The sequence below is a fragment of the Aegilops tauschii genome, chromosome 7 (assembly GCF_002575655.3).
Source record: "Aegilops tauschii subsp. strangulata cultivar AL8/78 chromosome 7, Aet v6.0, whole genome shotgun sequence".
Classification (NCBI taxonomy): domain Eukaryota; kingdom Viridiplantae; phylum Streptophyta; class Magnoliopsida; order Poales; family Poaceae; genus Aegilops; species Aegilops tauschii.
The window spans coordinates 635,483,347-635,488,711 of record NC_053041.3 but is presented as its reverse complement, the minus strand read 5'-3'; positions in this window follow the sequence as shown (position 1 = coordinate 635,488,711).

Genomic DNA, 5,365 nt, shown 5'->3' with positions numbered 1-5,365 from the left:
CCGTTTCCAAATATAAGTCTTTTTAGAGATTGCAACAAGTGACTACATACGAAGCGGAATATGTCTACTCCTACATACGAAGTAGCCCATTTGAAATGTGTAAAAAGACTTATATCAAGTGCAGTGCTTTGATGTGTCGCGTCAACTCGTACAAGACCGAGAAATTTGATTACTATAAAGCCCTCTCCCTCGCGGACTGAGCTCCGGTGCCATAACTGCACCTGCCTTTGGCTGCATGACAGGAGGGCCAACCACCTGTTGGGCCCACCTGTTATAGACGCAAAGGCAGGAGCAGTAAGTAGAAGCTTTCGCTACATGCTATCCCTCCCGCACGAGGTGGACGGACATGCAGCAGTGGATTCGATACTGTAGAAGTACGAGTAACATCATTGTTCGTATTCTCGAAGAGGCGAAGAGCCAAGCGCAACCCGAACGTGGCAGTTGCGAACGCTCGCGTGGTGCGGTTCCTTGGAGTACTAGCCAGGCTCTTGCATGAGACAAAAAACTCCATTATCCATTGGTTGATACTCATTCTGCATAGGTCCACGCGTTTAGCACCGTTTCCTCCTGGAGTCACCAATGTTTATTTGCTAATTAATAGCATTGCATGCAATGAACTAGCCATTGCAAGTCATTAAAAGCATGCACACCTCTCATCTCTTATTGGTTGATATGTCAAGAAACAAGAAACAAGGTAGAAGTTAATGCACTGCGCCTAACTGTTTTCGGACTATTTGGTTTTCGTAAGTTGACTTACACACCTAGACGGAGGGAGTAGTACAGCCTTGTAAACCCGAAAGGAGTATTTGCCTTTCTAGAGATTTCAACAAGTGACTAGACTACACCGTGTGCAGTACTCCCTCCCTTCCGGTTTATGGGGCTCAAATCTCAAATCTCATGAACCAAGGCATTTTGCGATTGGAGGAATGTATCTTGTACTTTACAAAACTACCCTAATTAAACTCATGCATTAATTACGTAGTTCTCTCATTTTCCTCTCCGCCTTGGTCGCGGTGCACAATATTGAGCACTCCTATATGACTAGCCGCTCTATCTACATGCGGGACATTTCAAAGCATCCGGGCCCGCGTTCCATCCACCAAATCACAGCGAGGTGCTACAGTCGAGACTCACCTGTCACCTCGGTGTGGCCGTCATGACCCGTCATATCACAAAACCCACACCTTTACCAGCAGAGGTAAGGTGGCCTCCAAGTTGGACTGGACGAAGCAACCATCATTTCACTGGAACGCTCGTTCAAGCCCTTTCTTCCCTTTCTTGAAGAAAACCTCACTCCAGGCTACTCACTTCTGCCATTTTTCTTCTGCACCGACGAAGGAAAGGTGGGCGAATCAGTTATGCTGCTATATTTTCATTCCAAGAATCTTCTTTTTGCGAAGCACCGACCGATTCTCACATCCTATTCTTTTCCCGTTTTCATTGCGATTGTGGTTTCCTTTCGATTGCTTTTTGTTTGTCAGTTCATTGATGGATCCTGGAGCACTAGGCAAAGAGTTGTCGGCGGACAACCCACTGGAGACAGCGATCTCCAGGAAGAGAGCACCCACCAACGAGTTGACCATGTTGGCGGGCCAACCCATGGAGACGAAGAACTCCAAGAAACAAGCACTGGCCAAAGAGTTGAGGACATTGGCGAACGAACTCCTCAAAGAAAGTTGGAAGAACAGCAAGGGCCCCACCGTGCCTACCCCAGGAACTCTGATTGCCACCTATGTGAGGCTCAAGACCGAGTTTGAGGAGATAGTCGCCGTTGAGAAGCAGTATTCCCCTGGCAAGGTGATGGCCCCCATCGAGGACGAGGTGATGGACCCCGGAGGGATGAGATCCCCCGGTGAGCTGCACAAGGTAAAAAATAATGGCTTATTACCATAGTTGTGGTTTTTTATTATTTGCAATGTGCTTGCTAATATGTTAGGGTTGTGCAGGTGCAGGTGGACGTCCTTGATGATTCTGATGTCGTAGCCCGTCCTGTTGGCATCGCCCCGGAGATCGATTCCGATGCCGCTGTCCATCCTGTGGACATCGCCCTAGAGATCGATTCCGATGTCGCGGTCAGTCCTGTGGACATCGCCCTAGAAATCGATTCCCATGCCGCTGTCCGTGCTGTGGTCATTGCCCGAGAGATCGATGACAAGAAATAGTTGGTCGCGCTAATCCTTCAGGGTAGTTTGCATTACCCTATGTTTAATTACCAGAACGATGTGTGTTATCAAACCATCTTAGGGCTGGTGCACTGTCTTGTGTGGGCGCATCTTGCTACTTTTGTTTGATAGTGAATCATGCGATGAATCATGCGGACCCTCTCCGAGTTATGGAAACAGATGTATCCTCACCAGCTTTTGATGTAATATATGTCATGCATTGATGTAAGTTTGAACTGTTTATCATATCAGCAGGGCTTGTTTGATGATTCCTGGTGTTAGTAGGCTAGCTACTGTGCGAGCTATAGTACTTGCAAAACACTCACCGAAGAGAAACGTTGGGGATGATGAGCTCATGGTACGCTTATACTTATCCCTCGTCGATCGACCAATAGCCCTAGCTCCTAAAATTGTAGGCTTAGCGATCGATCAGACAATAGTCAACATACATTCAGGCTCATTTGGTTCATAGGGTAGGAAAATCATAGCAAAAGTACAGAGAACGTGCAACCCAAAATCATAGCAGTGCAGAGACGTACTCCCTCCGTTCCAAAATAGATGACCTAGGCAGGCTAGTTCGGCCTAGTGGGTTTCAGTGATATGACGTGGTACAGTGCCATCCAGTCTTCGCGTGTGGTAGCAGTATTGCGGGTACAGTAAGTTTTCTTGAAGAAGCGGAATTCAACGAAGTCATGATGGTTCCTTCGTCCGAACAACTTACAGTGGGAAAGGTTGGGCCTGCGATACGACCGGGGTAGACCAGGATAATTTTGTGCATGGCAGGTGGACCAGGATGGTCGACGTCCCACATGTCGGCGAATGAAAGTATTCTTTCCGATATAGAGGACGAGAAACGAGTATTCAGTGTTTATTTTTGATGAAAGCTATTGTCTCCACTGTTACGACGGAGGAGTGTGAAACACGGCAGCCCAGTGAACTTGGCATGTGCACCACTCCCTCCTTCCTCATGTAATGCCCAGGTTACAGCTTTTTCTCACTTTCTCTCTATCTATTTCCTCTCAAATGTTTTTTACCTTTCTTTTTTTAAGACACAATTGTTTTTTATGCCTTTTTTTAGAATAATTTTTTAATACCTAGGAGCACGTGTAGAGACGGGCTCTTGCAGAGCCCACTCCTTGACTTTGTCAATGCCTCTCTCTCCTCCACATAAGGAGTACTACTTGCTATGCATGCATGCGGCGGGCAGCTGGCGTCTTGAGGGGCCAGGGCGGTGAGAGCGGGCTCCAGAAGCGGTCCGGACTCCAGCATGGCCCACCTCACATTATCACCATATATTTCTTGGAGTCCGTGCGCGGCGGGAGGGCGATCTCTTCTCCCTCCTCCGTTTCTCTCTTCTCAGCCGACGCCCGCCGAGCGATTAGATTTCGGCTATCGACGGTTTATTCAATTACGGTCCCACATGTTAGTGAAATTGCAAGACAACGCGTGTCCCCTCTAGTGAGCGGCGTGCGAGCCGGACTGTCGGGGTTGCGACGCGTACGAGTCGTAAGTGTGCCGCCTTTTCCTTTAGAACTTGTGAAGCGTAACATTTTCGCGCGATCGATCGATAGAAATCCAGAACAAAATGACGAGGGCGGTGCTTTCCCGCTCGTTAGGCGGGCTAGTTCGAGTGATATGACGTGCTACAGTGCCGTCCACTTGCTCCATTTTTATGTAAGCAAGAGTTTACACTCTTACGCGGGAGGAGTGCACACCGCGGATCTGATTTTGATCAAGGGATAACTGTTCCCTGCCAAATAATGGAGGATTGTTAGCGATTGTAGCATGATAGTTAGGGCATCTCCAGCGCTGGCCCACAAATTTACACCGGCATCTGTCCGAGGACACTGGTGGATGCCATCCGATGCTGCCCGCATACCTTTCGACAACTATATGAACTAACCGGACGAAATTCGTGCAAACAAAGCAAATTTCAAATTAACCGGATGAAATTCATTACATTTCGAAAACATTTCCTACAAACTGGACGAAATTCATTACATATTTCGCACAAACCGTACTAAAAACTACTATAAACCTAATCTAAATGATCGTCGGCGCCCGACCACCATGTCCGGCCATGAACCCGAGAAAGCCGGCCATTGCCTTTGCCTCCTCCTCATCCGCCTCGATAACCTCCTCCTCCAGAGCGGCGGCGACCTACCGTGTACTACTCTTCCTCACTGCCGCTGCGCCCGCGCACGCGCGCCGGCTTCATGGTCGTGGCGGCGGAGGGCGGCCGGGGGGGTGCCGGCGATCTCCTTCGTTTGCTCCTGCGACAGTACGTCGAAGAGAGCTTTGGAGCGCACCTGGAGCGGAACCGCCGATGTCCCTCGTCTGCTCCTGCGACAGTACATCCAAGAGAGCTTCGGAGCGCCAGGAGGCCATGGTTGAAGTGGTGCCGACAGAAGGAAGGGACCGGAGGAGAATAAGTGTGGGTCTTTGACTATGTCTGGGAGCTGGGGCTCAAGTTAATATAGCGGGTGAATGGCAATGAGCCGCGGCAGACGGATGGACAACTGGCGCCGGAGTAGGTTCGTCGGGCGTGAATGTCGACGCTGCTTCAGTGACTTAACTGCAGATGCGTTTGGGTTACTGACATGTGGGCCCAACGGGCATCTGGCCCGCATGTCAGTGACACACCAATTGCACCTGCAGTTAAGTCCGGTGAATGCGGCATTGACATTCTGGAGAGACGGTGACCATTTCAGGCGGGAAGCACGCGCTAGCGATGGAAGGGGTTTCGGTGTGCAGTGGCACTAAGATCGGTCGCTCACGATAGTACATACTCCATACCATACTACCATAGTACCCTCTCTAGCTTAGGCTGTTTTATAGATTGTCGTTGTGATGGACGATATACATGAGCAAGGCGGTTCGAGTATGATCGCTGGTGTTGAGCCAGGTGAATATATGCTCGGCGTTCGCGTAGGCCTCCAACAAACGTCTAAACAGTAATGTCAGTCACCGCCGGGGCGCGCACGTGATGGGCTCGTCGTTTGCGTTGCGCCATGAGCAGGACTTTGATTTAGAGGGCGACGTGCATGCATTAGCATGCTTTGACAGCGTGAGCGTGAGTGTCTGACGCGAAGTATCACTACAGGAATCAGCTATTTTGCCGTCTGCCACGGCGGACGGCAAAGGCATGGACGACGGACGGCAAAGGCCTTTGCCGTCAGCCGCGGACGGCAAAAGGCTCTGGC